The following is a 20661-nucleotide window of genomic DNA, read 5'->3' as shown; positions in this document are numbered from 1 at the left end:
AGCGGGGACTGAGAGGGGGCGAAGGGTGAGGCGGCAGCGAGAGGCCCGGCTCAGCCAGGGCTCCCGGGAGCGCCGCTGCCGCCTCTGACCTGCCTCGCTCGGTTCCCCGCCGGTTCCGCGGCCTCAGCCGCCTCTGAGCTCCGGGCCCGGCCTGAGCCCCAGCCCCGCGGGCACCGCGCCCGCCTCTCGCTCTGTGCCGCCGCCGGTTCCCACCCGCGGGACCGGGCCGGCTCCACTGCAAGGTGAATTTTGGTGTGACTCTGCAGCCGGGACCGAGGGCTCGGCTTTGTCTGGATGGGTCTCCCTTTAGCCCTTCCTCCGCAATCGCGGCAAGGGGAAATGCCGGCCGCTTCCTGAGCTTCCCGACGTTAAACGCAGTGTTTCCCCCCTTGAACAACAACAAAAAATGGGCGAAGGGGCAGTCCCAGGTGGGGAGAATGTAATTAAAGTAAATCCAAAGACTCTCAGGCCTCCTTCCAGCCTGAGATTTCGCCGTCGGTGCGTACGGGGATGCAGGAGCGGAGGGGTCGGGCCCATTCCCCGCCATGCGGCCCCGGTTGAGTCCGGCTGCTCTCGGCTCATCGTGCCCTGAGCCCGGGCAGCACCTGCCCGTAGCGGGCTCCGGGCACGGTTCCTCCGGGACTGCACAGATTTCCTCATCCCCCGAGCAGGGGGACGGGGCCGACACCGAGGGGTGAACCGTCCTCGTCGGACGGAGCCCCCGGCTGCGGCAGCTCCGTGCGCTTCCCGAAGGCTGCGGCAATTGACGGCGAGGCGAAACCAGCCCGACTGTCATCACCCGGCAGATAAACGGCCGGATCCCCGACGGCAGGGTGGCTCCTATTCACGGCTCATCAACGCCGAGCCAAGGGAGCAGTGGGAGGATAAGCCCCGCTTTCAGGGACCAGCGCTCCAAACCACTCATCGCTGTCACCGAGCTCGCTCATGCCTTGGCCCTAAACACCGGCGATTAATAAAAGTTTACTGTCGCTTTTCTCCGAAGTTACACTCAGTCCGCGGGCCGGAGAAACCCGAGTGGGATCCGTCCCGCGGGATGCTCCAACGCTCTTCCAGCAGCTGCCCCTTTCAGTGGCTCCTCGTCCCCCGAAGATAACCTACTTCTCTTCCCCCAAGAAAAGCTGCCAGCCAGGACGGAGACGAGTGGAGAAGCGAACCCCGAGCCCGCACCCGACGGAACAGCGCGGCCCCGACGGCGGCGGCTCAGAGCCCGTGCGAGGAGGGGGAAAAGTTAGGACCGAGCCTCGACCGCGTGGGTTGGCATCGATTTACTGACTTGAGAGGAAACTCACCGGTTTACACAGCTGAGAAGGGTTTGAATGGATGAGTACTGAGAAAAAGTTGCCGAATTTGGCCAGTAACAAGGCTGGAAGAATGGAAGGCTAATACTGAGTTATGCATGAACTCGGGAGGAATTACAGAGCATCAGAGTCTTGCTTCTAAACAGCGACAGTGCCAAATTTCTAATAACTGTGTAATATGCTTATTTATACCATACAAGGACTTACAAACCTCATTGTGCATAGCAGCTGGGTCATATTTCTTTACCCTTCCATTCCTCAGGCTCTTTTGCCAAGAGACTGGTACCAAACACTTCTAGGCTGAAAGGAAAACACAAAATTTAATCTCAAAGAAACGATGACAAGGAAGCGTGGGTAAGATATGGGCTGACGTGCAGCCCTTTAATCTTAAGCATCTGCCTAAAATAGATACACGAAGGGGGCATTGGAAATGTGCACGGTTTGAAATGCGAGTGATTCTCTGCTTCTAAATCGTTCAGCCCAATTATCCACATGTATTTCCCTGACCTGGGCACGTTTGTAGGCTCTAAAGCTTTGTTTTAAACTGTTAAATAAATATTTTAACGAATGTTTTAAAACGTTGTAAACGAATGTGCTGCTCAGTCTCGCACCAAGCTCCGCTGGAACCGGGTAAATCAAACGAAGAACCATATTCCCATTTGTTTTTAAATATTTTGGGGGGGGTATTTGTTAATTTTATCCCAGCCTACCAAGTGTACTCACCCGTCGTAATTTCAAACAAAGCTTTGCAAGATGCAGCCCGGAAATGTTAAACCTGTACCCAGAAATAATTAACTATGAACGAATATTCTTGTATGTAGATATTTTTTGAAAACTTAAGTATTTTAGAAATAAAAGCTAACAATTGTGGAATTGGTTTAATTTTTAAAACTAACCTTAGTTTTGTCCAAATGCTCTATGTTTTTATTTTTGAATATACTCACTATTTTTTGAAGTAGCATCTAAAAACCTAACATTTCAAATCAATCGCACATTTTTTGAAGGAAGAGATTTTACCATGAGCTTGGCAAAGTCTTTGTAAGAATGAATAGTCCAGAGATCACTGCCCTGCTGAGCGTCAGACTGAGATAGTCCCCAGTGGTATTTCCCAGCCAAAGCTCTGATTTAACTTCAAGATTTACATACATTAAAAAAAAAATTTAAAAAGCTCCATCTATTTTGCAATAACTTTTTTGATTTTAATGAAAAAAGCCCTAAAGCTACAACATTCTGGAGGATGGGAGGATGGGAGCAGGCAAATGGAGCTGGAATGGGAATGATGGTTTAAAAAATAAAAGGAGAACAAAGCCCAGTGCTCAGAGCTGGTGATTTCTCTGCACCTGGCTTCCAGTGCCACAGCAGCCCCAGCTCTGCTTCCTGCACCCACCAAACTCTGCTGTGGGGTGGGGTCTGAGCAGGGCCTGCCATTGGCACGGGATGGGGGCCAAGCAGGCGCTGCCACTGCTGCTGTGCCACTTAGAGCAGGTCAGTGCCTCTGGTCACACCATCCCCAGGCCTGGAGGGCAGCCTGGGAGAGAAGGGACTCAGCTGTGGGTCAGGGTGGCAGCCAGATGTGTGCATGGAGAGGGGGCAGCAGTCCCAGGGCAGCTCAGTGTCCTGCAGGGACCTTGGTGCAGTGGGAGGAGGACACGGGGAACCTCCTGGTGAAGCTGCTCTGGAGCTGTGGGCAAAAAGGAGAGGCACAGCAATCCAGCAAGGGACAGCACAGCGAGTCACTTGCCACAGGCAGGAAGAAAAGAGGAGAGCCTTGTCTTAAGCCCTGCATCAGAGCAAGAAACTGCCTTTAGGTATTGCAAATCCAGGCCAGTGCACTGGCAGAGCAACATGCTGTGGTTCTGCACAGTCCTTGGCATCATCCATCCATCCGTGGAAGGATGAGGGACTAGCAGAGTCCTGCCCAAAGTGATTATTCCATTTGTGCTGGGCATGAGGAAGAGGTTATTGCTCTGGGAAATCGCTGTCCTCCAGGGTAAACAGAGCGAAATGCTGGTCTGGGTGAGAAATTCCCAGCCTGAGGAATGAAGGCAGCCAGCTGCCAGCTCTGCCTCTGCCCTGGAGCTGGGCATAGACGCTGTCCAAGCCCCCAGTGTGGCACAGTGACAGAGCAACCAGGGCCAGTGGGGCCAAACAATCTTGGTCAAACATCAGAGCCCCCTCAGGGGCCAGAACCCCTGACCCCCAACCTGAGCAAGGCAGCACAGCAATCCCTCACAGCCACCAGAGCCTGCTGCTCCCTTTGCCCCACGGAGCTGCCCAGGGGGAATCTTTCCTCTTTCTCCCTCATCCAGGGCTGGACCCAGCATGGCAGGGAGTCAAAACAGGGCTCAGCACTGCAGCTATGGGGAGGGAACAGAAAACACTCAGGCAGGAGCAAACAGGGGCCCTGGGGGATTAAACCCTTGCCAGAGAGCTGTGCATCACCCTCCCAGGGATCAGTCCTGTCCTGAGTCCTGGCTAATTCACCCAGGGCAGGTTCAGGGGTGTGAGGCTTTCAGAGATGGGAAGGCAGCCGGGATTTCAAAGGGCAGAGGGGAGCAGGGAGCAGCAGGAGCTGGAGTGTAGAGGCTGGAGCAGAGGCACAAACATTCATCCAGATGTGGAGCTGCTGGGAGGGGGCGGCACAAGGGGATGGAGGAAGGCGAGGTGAGAGGCAGATGAGAGCAGAGAGGAAGGGAGTATGGGGGTCTGGGGAGCAGGAGGCTGGGGGAAAGGGGCCACCCTGGGGAAGGGTTTTGCTTCAAGGGCAGCACACATCACCAGCCAGCCTGAGGGATGTGGCAGCTTGCTCCCTGCTCTGTCACATCCCTGCCATGCCTCTGTCCCACTCCTGGGACACTGATGTGAAACACATTCCTTGGGCTGCAGTGGGGCAGGGCCAGGCCTGGGACAAATGTTCTTCTCCATTTTGGGGATTTTCCTCCCTGCCCAGGGAATGGGTTTGCTCTGAAAACAGGGCTCAACCTTAGGGGTGCTGTTGCCCCCTCAGTAAAGGGACAAGAACTGCAAAAAGGCCTCAAATTCCCACTCCTGGGGAAGGTTCTCAACAGAAGCAAACAGGAAGGGAAATGACAGCCAACTGGGATGGGGCCCAGAAGCTGGGAATTTCCTCCTCCTGGGACATGACTTGCTGTGGGACCCCAAATTTGCTGCAGGTAGAACGAGGAAAACTGGCGAGAGGGGAGGGATGAAATACTGGAGCAGCATCTGCCCCTGGCTCCAGCAAGGAGAGAAAGGATGGCTGAGATTCATTAAATAAAGAGACAGGAAAACCTTGCTTAAGGAGCTGTCTGGGAAAGGGGCCATTTCAGGCCTGCTGTATACAAGTGCCAGTGATTTGGGGCCAGAAGAGACAATTGCTAAAATTTCCTCCAGGCTCTGCTGTGTGAGGAGCTGCTCTCAAGCAAAGCAGTTACAGAAAGTTGTGGAGAACTTGCTGCTGCTTTTCTGCTTGGGTTCTGTTTTTCTGATGTCTCCATTAGAAGGGAAAGGAAAAGATCCCTCAAATTAGGAATTTTTTCTCACACAACAGCTCAGAGCACTGACCTGGTGGTGCAGAGAGGCTCAAAGAGCTCCTGCTGGAGGAAGGGAATAAGCATCTCACCATGCAGTGGGAACAGAGAGAGGGATGGAAAAGGGATTTCGTGATCCTCAGGCTCAGTCTGCACCTGTCATAAACCAACAGGGTGAAACTGGGGAAGAAGCAGGAGCAGTGGGGACAGCAGGAGCTGTTCCCATGGTGAAGGTTTGCACCACTGAACTTCAGCACAGCCACAGCTACAGAGAGTCCATGTGCTTCTGCCCCTGCCATTCCCTGCTCTGACCTGGCAGCCAGGCAGGCAAGAGAGCAAAATGGGCTCTGCCCCAAACCCCAGCCCCTGCTCCACCACCAGAGAAGAGGGGTCCACGCTGGGATCTCTCACCTTGCCCCAGGTGATGAGGCTGCTGCAGGTCTGCCAGCTGGCCAAGGGGCTGGCCTGGCTGCTTTGAGACATCCTCAAGATCATTCCCCACCTCTGCCACATGATGTTCATCCATTTCCATGCTGGTAAATGGCTGGAAAATGCTTGCCTGGATTGGAAATATCAACATGAGGAAGCACCTTGGCCAGTGGGGTCCAGCAATGGCCACAGAGCCTCAGGGACTGTGGGGACAGCAGGCACAGAGCCAGCAGCAGGATGGTCCTGACACAGAAATCAGGAGCTGGGGAGGGCTCCATCCCCTCTCTCCTGCTTTGCCATGTTCCTGCTCTGAGTTGAACCTAGGAGATGTAAGAAATCTGGGTAAGAAATGCTGGTCAGTGCTTTCCATAGCAGCATCCTTCATCTAGAGTGCATTCTCAGCACCTCCAGCCAAGGAGAACTCTGCGGTTTTGCCCCCTGTGCTGGTGCCACCGACAAAGTGCAGAAAAGCCTCAGAGCTGGAGATAAATGCCCTGGAGCGGATGAGATCAGCCGGGAACACCTGATCCTCATTCCCACAAGGTTATGGTCGAGGTTGCGAAACGAAGGAAGTGCCGCACTGGCATGCTGGCAGCAAATCAAAGCAAATGACATTAATTAAAGCAGATGTTAGGAATAGGAAATTAAGCTAAAGCAACATTTCATCTGCAGCGTCTTCTCTGGGCACTTTAGAGAGGGTATAAGTTTACTGTAGAGAAAGAGAAATGAGGAGGCTGGTGCAGAGGATAGATGTGCGGGAAGTTAAAAGAATTAGAGGAGAGTTTTAAAAGCTTTAGACTATACATTCAAGGTCATGTTCACTCTCTGTATTTATTTTGAATTGTGGGTGAGGGGGAAGGCTGAGAGTGCTGGCTGGCACTGCAGGAAGACAGGCTAACATGGACCAAGCATCCTTGACAGGGGGGCTCAGCCCTGAAATTGGGACCCTTCACATTCCTCCCTGCAGGGCACTGATGGACCTTGGCGCTGGTTTTGCAAAAATTTTGCTCTTTTTAGCTCACTCAGCCCCAGAATTTACTAAAGCTCAGCACATTTCTCTGGGCAGCTGGGGACAAGGGCACCACCGTCCCCTGCACAGAGGGGAAACTGAGGCACGGTGTGATTAACAGTTTTGGAGCAGGCAGCAAGCCCAGGGCTGGGAGCACTGGCCAGAGCTGCACTTCAACCTCGTGAGGAGCCACGAGAAGCCCCTCAGACCCTCTCCCATGGTCTGTCTCAGCCACGGGCCCTTCCTCCTGCTCCCTCCCTCGGGGCTGGTCGCGATGCTGCAGTCCCGACCCGTCGGGTGCGTTTCTGGTGCTGCACTGACGCACCCGTGTCATCCCGGGTCACCCAGCTTGTTCCAATCAGGGCCACATGCCTCACTGGGCCGGGGCTGGGAGCCCGTGGCCGCTTCCACGTGGCCCCTGTTCCAGCTCACACGGGCACCTAGATGTCCCCATGGGAAGGAGGTGACATCCCCGCTGCCCAACCTGTGCCAGGAGCTGTGCCAGGAGCACGGCAGGCTTTCCACGCGTGCCCCTCGCCTGCGCGCACGGGGAGCGGAGGCAAGGCGGGAGCGAAAGATGCTGGGGCAGCCGCCTGAGCCCAGGCGCTCTCCTCCTCGCTCCCAGAGCGGCTGCCGTGTTTCCCCCGGAGCCATAAATTGCTGGCCGGGCCCTCGGCGGGCTCCCCACGGCGGTGTCTCCGCGATGAGTTACGAGGAGCGAGCGGCGCGGCCAGGGCTCCGCTCCAGAGCCCCAGCGCCAGCGAGGCAGCGCCGCTCCCTCCTCCCGCAGCCCCGGAGCCCCTTTCCCTTTCCCCCCGCTGCCACCCTGCCCTGCAGGGCTTCACCCCATGGCACCCCCGTGCTTCCCGGTTTGCCGGGGAGGGCTGGCTGGAGCCGCTGTTTACCCAGGGCGAGCGGGCAGATGGCTTGCTGACAGCTTCAGGAACACCTTGTAGCAGTTGCGGTGATTCCCGAGATCCGTTGCTTCCCATTTCAATTCACACATCATGATTTCTAAACCTCAGCTTGTACCTTCCCAGCAGAGCTCCCCACCTCCATCCTGGCTGCACGCAGTTGCTACCGGCCCGGGAGTGACGGGGTGGGGGATCCTGTGGCAGCAGCAGCCACCCTGACACTGCCTCCTCCAGTGGCCCTTAACCTGCCAAAGAAAGGGGAACACGCAGCACAGAGGCTGGAAATTACTTTGAGGATGTAAGTACTTCTTTGGGATGGAGAATTCATTTTCCAGCTGAATAATGGATGTAAATGTATGGACAGAAAACAGGGATCTGAGGTTGGCATGTGGGAGTCTCTCCTGCTTTTGGTGTGGAGCATCTCCACTTGGGATGAGTCCCTGCCATCAGCTGCTGGGACCAGCGTTGTCCCCAGTGGGCTGTGGCAGCCTGCTCAGCCCCTGGTGCCGTGTGGGAGCAGCTCAAAGAGGCAAAACTGAAGTTGGGATGGAGCCTGGCCATGGTGGCTCCTGTGAACAGCCTGAGTTCAGTCAGCAGGAGGCTCAGACCCAGCATTCCCACCTGGAATGGCTGCTGGCCCCACCTTCCCTCGAGGAATTGCTTTCTGGGCCTGGTGGGACCCCAGAGCTGGTTGTGGGGACCTTTGTGCTCCCTCTGCAAGTGTGAAGCAGAGCATCTCACACTTGTGTGCATTCCCCTGCCCTCCTTGTGCTGCTGTGGCAGAGCCTTGGCCTCAGGGTGACAAAAGGAGTATGTTTTTCCAATTAAAAGAGCCAAATGTGTTTTCCTGCCAGTATTTAGTCCAGCCTAACATGCAATGTCTACATTTTAACCTTGAAGAAGCCTCTGGAGACGCTGCAAAATAAATCAATACTAGTCCACGTGCTGGAAAACAGAACCAATAAATAACTTCAGAGCAGCTTTTCTGTTTACCCTGTGAAATTCCCACTCTTGGCCGTGTGCTTCAAAACAGAGTCTCAAAATAAAATAGAAAAGAAAAACAACCCCTGAACCCTTCATTAGTGGCGCAGCGTGAGGCTCTCCAGCCAGGCAGAGCTGGTTTCAGGTTGCAGGTGCAGGGCCAATTCTCCACTGACCTCTGGGCTGGGATTTGGGATTGAGGTTGCCTGTGCAATGGTTTAGAAATATTCAATAAAAACATGAAAAAAAAAAAAAGTATATACACACCTTGTATGGTTTGTTATGGCATGGAAGGTGCTGGAGGAAAATGAGCACCTGGGATCTTGGATAGGAACATCCCCAGCCTGGTTCCTGGGCCTGATCCAAGCTCCAGGTGCTGCAGCAGGAATCCTTGAGCCCATCCCAGCCACGGGGATCTGCATCCCATGGTTTTTACCTGGTGTCATTGCTGTGTCCCCAAATAATGAGGGATAACCATGGCCCTCAACCTTCTCCCTCTGCTCTTCCCAGGTCACCTGCTTTGGGGCCGGTCAGGGATTCACCAGCTCTTCCTCCTTTCTGACAGCAATAAATGTGTCTTTGTCTTTAGCATAAAACAAGATTTACAGGAGCTATTAAAAGGCAACTCAAAGGCTTTTATTTCTTTTTTCCTGCATCCTGCTGAAAGAAGGTCTCATGTGGGAGGCAGGTGGGGCTGCAGGACAGTGCAGGGACACACAGGGCAGCTGGGGACCCACCTGTGCCTGGCAGGCACTTCTGGTGCTGGTGGCACCAGCGGTGACATGGTCAGGACTCACAGGGTGACCCCGTGCTGCACAGACTGCCCCAGGATGGACAGACGGACACTCAGAGCTCCAGGGAAGGCGGCAGGAGGCAGGTCCAGCTCCTCAGCCTCCCCCAAGCACGGCAGGGATGTTCCACAGGGACAAACAGAAGCGATTTCTCTGCCATCCCTCCCTTTGTGCGGCTGCTGCCAGGTGCATTCTGCAGGACAGCTATGCCAGTCACACCCGGAGCGGCTGGAAAAGCCCTGGAGCAGCCGTGAGCAGCGGGCTGAGCCTCACAGGCACCGCCCGAGCCGAGAACCAGCCCTGGGGAGGCTGGAAAAGCAGCCCCAGAGGGAAGCAGAAGGGTTTAAAGTGGTGATTCAATCTCTGCTGTCCATCCCCACTCGGAGCTGCTCCCGCTGCAGTGGGATGCGGTTCCCTCCGGGGCAGAGGCAGCTGACACCTCTCTGGGCTGGGCTCTGCCTCCGCAGCCCTGAGCACATCCCAGGAACCCCAAATCTCCATCCCTGGGAGCTAGCAGGGAGGAGCAGGACCAGGAGTTAATGATGTTGGGGAAATCGGGGCAGGCAGTTCCAGCTCCACGCTGGTTTGGCACCCGCCCCTGTGGCCGGTGCTCAGGGCAGCTCAGTTTTCACTGAGGCACTGAAGTGTCTGAGCCCTCAGGGAGCAGCAGGCTCGGTACCAATCCCCAAAAAGCGTCAAGCTCCAAAGCATCCACCAGGAGAAGGTGGTGAGCACCTGAAATCACAGCACTGCACCCACCTGCACAGGTTTATATCCCCAAAGGCAAGGCCAGCAGGACATCAAGTGCCTGATGCAGCATGGAGCAGGAGGAGACATTCACACCTCGGGGGCAAAAGTGGGAAATCTTCAGGCTCTTGCATCCCTGCAGTGACACAGCAGAGGATCTGGGCATGGGGTGGGTGTGAGCCTTGCTTTGGGCACTCTCTGTGCCATGCAGCAGCCCCAGGATCTGTGGGAAATGGGACAGAGGCAGTGTTGGCTTTTTAGAGCTGGGAAAAGGGACACACAAACCTGCAGCTCACACAAGGCAGACACGAAAGGCACCCCAGACTGCAGCTCACACACTCACATCCCTGTCCTGCTTTGGTGTCCCTGCCCCAGGTCCTGGTGGCACCACTGCCACCCCTCTGCTCCTGTCCCTGCCGTGCACAATGAGGGCAGAGGGCACAACCTTGCAGGGTGTGGGTCACACTCAGCACTGGCCTGTAAAAACGTGCTGTGGGTATAAACTGGGCAGAATTTAGCAACTGTAGGGCCTCCTGTTCTTCCTTACATCTCTGGGCCATTTCCCCACCCCTTAAATGCTTTACATTATTTATTACATTTCATTTAACCCCAGCCACGTCCTCCAAATAAAATTTATTTTGCATCTGTCATTCAGGTTTACTCCAGCCTTAACCTCGTAATCCTATTGATTCCCTCATTATTCTGGGAGTGGGGATTGATTTCATGCCTTCTGTGCTATGGAGAAGCCTTTGCTCATTAATCTCACACACATTTACAAACAGCCCATCCTGCTCATTCATTATTTTCTCATTCCCTGACTCACGAGGTTCTCAGCTTGCCTGCTTTGCCTCCTGATTTTGGGGTGTGGATGGAGAGGGAATATAATCCCTGTCCTAAAGGGCATCCCCTGTGTCCTCACAGCCTGGATCTCCATGCCCAGAGGGTGATGGGCTCCCATGCAGGGAGTCTCCAGAAAATGCCCCAGAGCTGTGCTCTGCATCACCTTTGGGACATGTCCCAGGTCTGCATCCTGCTCAGGAAACCACTGAAACCACCTGGGCTGGGAGAAACAGAACCAATGGCTGAGAACCAGAACAAATGCAGCTCAGAAAGATCTCCAGGTGAACACCCTGCACCCACCAAGGGGCACCCACAGCCAGGCCCTGCTGCTCAGGACCCTGCAGGGGGGTTGGACAGGTACCAGCAGTACCTGTTGCTGGGGTTTGCTGATGCACACACGTGTGCACACTCCAGGCACACCAGAAGTGTGTTGATAGGGTGTGATTAATCATCCTGAGCATTTCACAGAGCCCCATCCCTGTGCACAGCCCTGTACAGTGTATGGAGGAAGACTTGACCCCTGTCATGGAGGCTTAGAATAAAAAATAGGCAGACACTATAGTTCAGACACGTCATAAATCCCCCAGAAGGGCCAATCTCAAATATTTCAGCTCTTTCTCCATCCCCCCCTTAATATATAATTGTCTTTGTTGGATCAATACAGAGGGGCTTTGTGGAAGGAGCAGGTTTAAGGGAAGATTAATGTAGTGAATTATATATGCAGCTAGGAAGAATTCTAATATTCAGCTTCCAGGAGGAGAAGGAAGTTCTGTGGGATCAAATCCTCCTTGCAGGGTGGGCACACAGTGCCTGGTGGCGCAGGCAGCCTGTGGGATGGTGGCAGGAGCCTTCCTGAGGGATGGATGGGTGGATTCAGCGAGTGTGATTTCAGCATGGCAGAAACCAGAGTGCCTGGGCTGCATCCCTCAGCCCCACCTGGGCTTTGGGGCAGGTTTTGTCCCACCACAGCTGCCCACGAGGCTGTGCACCACCTCACCCTCCAGACACAGCCAGCAGACAGCAGGAATATTTCCCACTGGGATATTTGCCACTGAACACCCATTATTTATCCCCAGCAAAGCCCTGTGGGTTTTCATTTTCCCAATTTAATTTTCATGTCATCATTTCTCTGGGTGCACAGACACCCCCCAGCCCCTGCTCAGAGCACCCTACAGATGAGTGTCCCTCACCCCATGGATGTGCAATGCCACAGGGCTGAGCCTCCCCAACAAGGTGTGCATCCTGGGGAGCACAGGGCTATCATATGGAATAAATTTAACTGAATCAAGTTTTGATTAAATGCCATAAACATGATTGATTTGGTTACATACCCTCTGCATGACGGTCTGTTTAATTTATTTTTTCATTCTCAGAAGGGATGTTGCATTGATCCCAAACATTAGCTTTGACTGCCACCATAAATTCCCATTTTAGGGCGACCTGCAGCAGCCTTATTAATATTTTGACACTTACCCAGCAGTTGCCAGGGTTAACCCTTCCACAACGTGCCCAAATTGTGCAGTCCAGTGGGGTGACCTCCAGAGAACCAGGGGCTGCATGCAGCAGGGGACAGCCACCTGCCTTAATGCCACCACTCCAAAGCCACCAACCCTCCTAAAGCTGCTCCCTGGAGCCCTCAGGACCAGGGGGATCAGCACAACCTTCTCCACAAGGCCTTGGGCAATGGAATTTTGCCCATGGCATGTCCAGAGTGGGTTGTTTGCTCTCTGAAACCCCACAAACCCCAGCACACCTCTCACCCTGCCAGCCTCTGGACAAACACTACCACAGATTCCCTCACAACAGCTTTTATATCTTTCTTTTTATCAAGGCTAAGGGGAAAAAACCTGCCCAAATATATATATATATATATTTTATATTACTAATAAATGGGAAGAATGCTTTATGTTTTCAATATATTTTCACTTTACTGCCATGGTCAGTGTCTTGGTTGCTATGTGTATTTTATAAGCAACATCAATGATAACCAGATTTAGCTGTTGGTTTCTCCATAAATACTGTGTTATCCACCAAAAGTGATCTCTGGGAACACAGTGTCATTAAAAATAATGCTGAGAATCATCAGGGAAACACCAAGAGTAAAAAAGAATTAATCACTTCCAAGCACATCTTGGAGATACTGGAATTTTTGAGGGTTGATTTGGAAGATAAGCTGATTTTTAACACATATTCTGGACAGATCCTGCCATCCCAGTATCCACAAAACCCTCAAGAAACACATGAGCTCATTGCAGGCCAAAGCAGGAAGGGTTTCTGTGCACTTGCACTCAAGGCAGTGACAAAGGACACTTGGAGCCTGCCCAGGTCTCACCCCTGGCAGGTGGGACTCTCACAGCACAGAGCCTGCTCAGTCTCATTCCTGCTCCTGTGTGGTTTTGTACCATTCCTTTCACAAAATCCCAGAAGGGTTTGGGTTGGAAGGGACCTCAAAGATCACCTCATTGCACCTCCCAGCACGCCAGGCTGCCCCAAGGCTCTGAGGAGCTGAGCAGGACAAGCATGTGAGGCCATCTCTAAATACTGAATTATTCAGCAGAAACATTTCTGCTGTCCTCCCTCCAACCCAATCAAGCTGTATTTAATTTCATTGCAAAGCACATTCCCCCTATTTCATACAACCTCTGGGAGCTGGGCTGGGGATTCTTGGTGAGAAATCAGGTGCAGCAAAGGCTTCACTTAGGATTAAGATTTTGCCTGCAAGAATCCAGCTCAAGAAGGAGTTGAGCCAATGGAGGGACCTGAATTCAATTTCCAAGCCTGTGTCCAGGCTGGGCTTTGTGCAGGAACAGGAGCAGTGCACTGCCACCTTCCTTCTTTCTGGAGGAGAACAGCCCAAATTCACCCAAACTCACCAAATTCACAATTCAACAGCCCAAATTCACCCAAACTCACCAAACCCACACAGCCCCAGCAGGCCAATTTTAGCCTTGTTGCAGGCAGATCTCTCTCTCACCTCAGCTCTCTTTTATGAGCTGGACAATTTGTTCTCTCTGAAGTCAAATCCATCTTTTTAGGGTGCTCTGCAACCAGGGAGCTCAAGGGAAAACATCCCAACCCCTCAGGAAATGAGCCAGCACAGCCTGAGCCACCACAGCTCCATGGCACCTTCAAACCTTCAGCCATCACCTGCTGGGGGGTTGTATTTAATTAATGAATTAATGAATTAAATTAATGAATTAATGAATGCTGTGCAGGAAATTCACAAATTATGAATAACAAGCTTCCCAGGACCCTGCAAATATCCCACAGGAGATAAATCATCACATCACCAGCCACACAGGGGGAATGTGGGTGGGTGCTGGCACCCTGTGAGTCCAGTGAACCTCGTGCTACAGCCCTGGAAACACAAAAGCCACCTCAAAGCCACTGCAGCACCAGGGGTTTGTCTTCCTTCACCCTTGGCAGAGGCCAAAAAAACCTCAGCTCAACAGCAGCAGAGTATTTTCCCATGGTATTCTGTCTTTCTTGCTTTGAAAAAAAAAAAAAAAAGTAATTATTTAAAGGATTTAAAGGTTTCATAGCCTCTTTTCATCTAATATTTAACGTGCAAGAGTTTCTGCATGCCCAGGTTAGGTAAACATGAGAGAAGATTGTTTATAGAAATTATACACAGAGCGGTGCTGGTTTAATTTATCAAAAAAGGTTTTGTTGAAATAAATTCATTTTACAGCGAAAGCCACTTAAACCTGTTAAAGGAGTGACCTGGTTGCAGTGAACCTGTTTGTGCCTCACCTCAGGGGACAGCTCCAGCTGCACCACGATAGCATCTTCCATGTAAATATCCCCTGCCCTCCCAGGGTGTGGGGCAGGGCAAGCACTGTGCCAAGGAGGGGGTGCCAGGCCCCACAGGGGGTGGAAGGATGGGACCTTGGAACTCACTCCAAGGGAAATTTGGCCACCACTGCAGTGGTTTAATGCTGCATCCACCCCTCTCGTGGGAGAGATGGGAGCAGGGGGTGACCGAGGGGTTCTAGGGCTGCTCTGTGATGCTGCAGGGAAAATGTGGGGAAAGAAATGCAGGGGAAATGTGGGGAAAGAAATGCAGGGGAAATGTGGGGAAAGAAATGCAGGGGAAATGTGGGGAAAGAAATGCAGGGGAAATGTGGGGAAAGAAATGCAGGGGAAATGTGGGGAAAGAAATGAAGGGGAAATGTGGGGAAAGAAATGCAGGGGAAATGTGGGGAAAGAAGTGCAGGGGAAATGTGGGGAAAGAAGTGCAGGGGAAATGTGGGGAAAGAAATGCAGGGGAAATGTGGGGAAAGAAATGCAGGGGAAATGTGGGGAAAGAAATGCAGGGGAAATGTGGGGAAAGAAATGCAGGGGAAATGTGGGGAAAGAAATGCAGGGGAAATGTGGGGAAAGAAATGCAGCTCTAGCAGGGATAAAGGATGGGAAAACCCCTCCAATCTCTGCCTGCCCCTCAGCTTCACCTGCCACTGCAGGTTTGCCCTGGATCCATTGCCATTGATATTGATAACTGTTGTTATCAGGCTCTTTTTTTGGGAAATTGCCAGAAATAACCCAGTGGCCATTTTTCCCTTCCCCCGACATTTACTGCGAGGTGGGGAAAGGCAGAATCTCTGCTCTCGCCTCCCCTCTGCTGGCTCCAGCAGCGCCTGGCTCACGGCTGGTTTTGCTCCTCTGTTGTAAAAGTTAAGCTCGGGCAGGACAAACAAACCAGGGCTGCACAGAACAGAGGGAAAAGCCCACCAGCATTCCTCCCTCATGGCACAGGTCAGATTAACGGGGGGAAATTAATGCTAGCAGGTTTAAGGGAGATGAAATGCTTTAGGAATGAGCAGATGCATTAATTTGGAGCATGTGGCTTCAAGAGTTCATTTCAGTACCGGGAAGAACATTCGTTCATTCATCCATCGAGGAGGCATAGCCAGGTACAGGGCTTTGTGCAGTTCCCACAGTCTGGCCTAAAGGTATTTATAGTCTAGAGCTGGGGGAAAGAAAACACAGAAAAAAGGGATGGGGTAAGGGAAACTGTGCTTTGGAAGCAGTCTGTGCAAAATCCACCGAGGCAGAATTGTCTCGTTAACAGAGGGAGCAATTTGAAATTATATAGGAAAGGTGGATAAAACCTGGAAAGCATAAGAGCCAGCTCTGATTTCAAAGTCCATGGGAGCATTCCAAGGCAGAGCTTTAAAATTAGAAACAGCATGCAAAGGTACTTTTCCATTGAAATGTCATGTTTTCCTTGAAAGGAGCTTTTTCCATCTCGAGAACGCGTTTTGTCACCGAGCAGTGAGGGCACTTCTCCCAGGAGATCTGCTGAAGCAAAAACCCTGGGACACAATGGAGAATCACATCCAGGGGCCTGGCAAACAAATAAGAGCCAAGGAGAGGAGAGGAGAGGCTGGGCAGCACATTTCCATCAGGGAGGTTTGCAGCTCATCCTGGGCTCCTGACATCACCAGGCCCCTCTGCTCTCTCTTTGGAGCCAAATTCAGGTGTTGCCTCCAGAGCACCAGGTGGGGTGAAAGGACTTGTGATCCACGAAGGAGCAGATCCCATTCCCAGCTGTCACCTGGATGCAGGAGAACCCCAGTGCTCCAGTCCCTCTGTGATGGGGGTGATCCAGCAGCACCTCCGAGCTGTGCCAGCCACAGCCACCACCCCGATGGCCAGCACAGTCCCAGCTCTGCTGGACACTGTTTCCAGGTGATCCGAATGCCAAACCTCACAAACACGCTCTGTGGGACCCCTTGTGTCCCCCCAACACCGGGTGTGTGACAGTGATGCCACCAACCACCCCGCTTGTGCTCGTCCCCAGCCACACCGCAGAGAGAAGGAGAAATTTAGGAAAGTGGGGATGTAAAAAGGGGATGCAAAACTCCAAGAGGTCCCTGGCTTAGCAGAGATCCACTGCAAGGCTGAGCTCACCAGGGGGACAAGAAGGGTCTGCAGGAGGAGCCCCTCTGCTGTGTCCCCTACAAAGAGCCCTGTTCAGAGCAGCCACGAACACACGGAGGGAGCAGAATCCCAGGGCAGGGGGGGCTGGAGGGCAGACCCTGCCTGTGTCCCTGTCCGTGTCCCTGTCCCGGGGCTGGCAGGTGCCCTGGGGACACGGCCCCTCCCTCCCACGGCACAGACAGCCCCGCTTTGAAGCCCTGCCGAGGCTGGCGGCAGCGGCAGGGCTGCAGTGAGATGGCTTTTAAACTCGGAGTGAGATGAAAAGCAGCCGGAAACGCATCTGAAGGGTGACTGGAGGGCTAAGCCTGCTTTTCTCATGCTCGCTTATCCCGGGCTGCTCCGCCAGAGACCGAGTCCCTCGGGAGCTCCTTTCTCAAGCTCTGCTGCCTGTCCCGGCCCTTTGCTGCTCACATCTCTGCTCTGCCGAGAGATGAAGCGGCAACAGACTTTCAGCAGAGATGTAAAAACTGGGTTTTTTTATCATTAAATGTCCCGTGTTGTTTCCTGCCATGACTCCCAGGAGCCCAAGCCTGGTCCTGGAGTAGCAGCTGAGGTGCTTGACCCCAGGAGCTGCTGTGGTTCTGGACCAAGGGAAACTCCTGTGCTGCTTCTTGGAGTGATTTAGGCAGAGAAATGGGAGACAGGAGGGTGGCACTGCCCAGGAGTGGGCAGCATTCAGCAGGCATGCACAGCACCAACAGGAGAAAAAGAATTCCCTTCCCCAAAGCATTCCAGGCTCAATCTACTATTCCCATGTTTTCTGAGCACTGAGCACCTCTTCCACTACACCCCAATGGAACATGCTATAAAACCGTGCCCAGACAGCCCCATTCCCCACGGTGCCAGGCCACCAGGCAGCCAAGAGCCAGAGCCAAGGGAGAGCAGAGCTGTCTGGGGCACATCAGAGCAGAGGAATCACCCTGTGCCTGTTGCTCAGCAGGGGAGACACCCCTGGGCATCATCAGCTGAATCTAACAGAGCAACCAAAATCTTAAATCAGGTTTAAAATACCCCAGGACCTTGAATGGCTTTTTACCTATTAGATTTCTGCTCTCCTGTGCATTGAGTGCAATGGAAATGGTTCTGAGAAGAGCAAACCCAGAATGCCACAGCTCGTTCTTCTTGGAAAGAATCTCATTGCTTGTCGCCTGCACAGAGCCCCTGTGAGGGGCATTAGGAACACAGGAGGCCAGGAGAAGCCTGGATCTAATGAGATTTGTGCTAATTCATGTGATTGTTTATAAGAACTACGCTGCTCTAAGCCCCTTAAGCCACTCTGCCTGGCCAGGACTATCCCAGCTCCAGGCTGCTCTCAAACCCTCCAAAGCCTGAGGTTAGCTCAGAGCAGCTGGGCACACATTTTGCCTGGGAGAATACAGAGAAATCTTTGCCATTTCTCCTGAGCAGAGCCCTCAGAGCACTCTCAGGAAAAATCTCCCCCTGTTTTGCTGAGGATGCCCTCCCTGCACTGCACCAGGCTCTGGGATTCGTGTGCTGCACCCGTGTGAGCTCTGCAGTGCAGCAGGGACAGCAAAGCAGGAGCAGCCCCAGGGCTTTCCTGCCTCCTGCAGCTGCCAATCCACCAGCCCTGGGCTTCTCACTGGGTTCTCCATCAAGAATTCCCAGTACCGAGTGGGTTTTGAAGAAGAACACAGGGACAAACCCACTCCTTGCCCCAGCTCACACAAACTGGGAGCATCTCAGAGCTGGGCCTGAATTTCCTCCCACCACCCTGCTGGAATAAACTCTTGTTGTTGTTGTTGTTGTGTGTTCCCTTCTCTTTTTCTTTGTTCCTTTCCTTGGTTGAAGATTGTCTGAGCCTTCCTCTCTTCTCCCAGCCAAGCTAAATGTTACCCCAGCAATCAGCCCCGTGGTGCCAAAGAGTCTGCACCGAGCTCAGCCCCAGCTCTGGGGCAGCCAGACATGAAGAGGGGGCTTTAATCTCAGATGTGCTGGCTGATAATCTGCTCTGCAGTTTCAGATAGGGCAGTCTGGGCTCTCCCAGGCTCCAGGGAGGGCAGGGGGAGGCAGGACCACGTCCAGGCCTCGAGCTGGTTTGTGCATCTTCCTTCCAAACCACCCACAGCTCGTGTGGCCACCAAGGCACCAGGACATGATCCTGTGCCCCCAGAAGTGGGAGTTTTGGCCTTGGGTTTGCAGCAGTCACTTGGGAAATTGTAAACAGCCCTTTCCCATTCCAGAAGGATCACAAGCACTGGGGGAGTCTCAAAGTGACTTGCAGAGGGGAGCAGTGAGATGGGGGTGGGATCCCCCTCCCAGTCCTGCAATGGGGTCCCAGCAGACCAACCCAGGCCACAGGCTGAGCGTGTGAGCTGCCAAAGCCATTTTTTGCCACAAGGAGCCCCACTGGGCTATCCCAGGGTCAGGGTCCCTCCAGCCATCCCTGCCTGGGCGACCTGGTCAAGCCCAACCCAGGGCTCCCCATGGTGGGGGGCTGGCCTGGCTGCTCATGCCCTGCCCCACACTTGACCAAGACCAGGCACAACACTCCCCAGGCACCCCAGGAAGAGGGACTTCTTTTTGATAATCCCAAAAGGAGGAAAACATCCTCCTGTTCACGTGGGACAGGACCCTGCCACCCAGCCAGGGAGGGAGCAGAGCATCCCCTCTGCCCAGTTCTCCCCCCTGCCAGGAAAACGAGCATTTCATGCAGGCAAAGGGCTCAGACAGCCAGAGGGATGGGTCTGTGCTTCAAAACATCGGGGGAAAGCCAAAACAACCCAGCTGGAACCAAAACCCCTGCAAACGCTCCCTCTCGTGGAGGCTGGCTGCTCTCCTGCTCGCGGCTGACCAGGAGAGGTCTGGTCCCAAAACTGTCCCAAGGATGAGGGGCTCTGTGGGAACAAAGGGGGCTGGTGACACCCTCCCCCTGCAGCATCCTCAGGGTGCCAGCCCTCGGGGCCCAGTGGGATCTCTGGAGTGAGCAGGACACAGCATGGGATAGGGTGAGCTGGGGGCACATCTGAGTCCATCCCTGAGGGTCCTGGGTGCCTTTGAGGCTTTAACAGCCAAATTCCTGCCCCTTCTCCCTGCTGTGGGCAGCCAGGAGTACCGGGGGAGTCGAGGGAAACTCCAGGAATTCCTGTTGGCATCGGCCTTGGCTGAATCCTCATGGAATTGGTTTATTTTAAAGCCATTTTGAGGGTGTCCCAAGGCCTGGAAGAGGAGGACAGCTCGAGCTGGCGCAGGGACAGCAGCACTGCAGTGTCTCCACCAGCTCATTATTTCCCAGCCTGGGGAATTATTTCCCAAAAGTCTTTAACTGATTCCCCCCAGCCACACAGGATTTTTGCACTGACAACACCTTTCAGCTGGGAACCGAGCCAGGATCTCCACAAGGTCATTTTGCAAAGACAATTAGGTAGTCCCTCGACAGAGCTGTCTCATTTTAATTAGATCTTATTTCCAAAGAATTACTGAGCCAGGCCCAGGGCTGGAGGCAAGGGCCATTTACAGGAATCAATGGGAAGCAAAGGACAGATGTACCTGTGCTCACAGCAGAGCCAAAGAGAGGAGCAGCCTTTCCTGCATGACTTCATCCATTAATTCCCCAGGCAATGGAAGACCTTCCGTGCAGAACACAGAGCATCACTGCTTCAAGCTGCTTGCTGGGGCTCAGGTGCCTCGGAGTGAGTATTCCCTGCATTCCAAGGGGCTCTGGAGGTGCAGGAGGGGCGTTTTTGGCAGAACCCACAAAGGTGGGGAATGGCCCAGCCAGGTCCTGGACAATCCACTGGACAGCTGCTCGCATGGACACACGAACAGAAAAAGCGAACAGACACCCACACAAACGCCCTCAGAAAGGTGCAACGTGGCCATGCAGGTGGCAGGACACGGGACAGACGGACAGGAGGGCGGGCACAACGTGGGGTACCTGCCCCAGCTCCCCCACTCCTGCAGGAAGCCAAACCCCTGGGATCGCTGATAGTGCCACCCATACGGGCTTCTGCCTCCGGGAAACCCCCCGGGGACCTCCTGAACCCTCCGGGGACCCTCCCGGAACCCTCCGGGGACCCCCGGGACCCTCTCGGGACCCCCGGCCCGGCCGCGCCCCCGGGGCCGCCCTTCGGCGCGGCGCCGCTGCGCCACCTGGCGGCCGAGCTCGGGACAGCGCCGGGATTCCCCGGGTTTGGGGCG

Source organism: Serinus canaria, chromosome 19, assembly GCF_022539315.1.
Source record: "Serinus canaria isolate serCan28SL12 chromosome 19, serCan2020, whole genome shotgun sequence".
In the NCBI taxonomy this organism is placed as follows: domain Eukaryota; kingdom Metazoa; phylum Chordata; class Aves; order Passeriformes; family Fringillidae; genus Serinus; species Serinus canaria.
The sequence above is the reverse complement of the archived record's forward strand: the minus strand, read 5'-3'. Positions refer to the sequence as shown.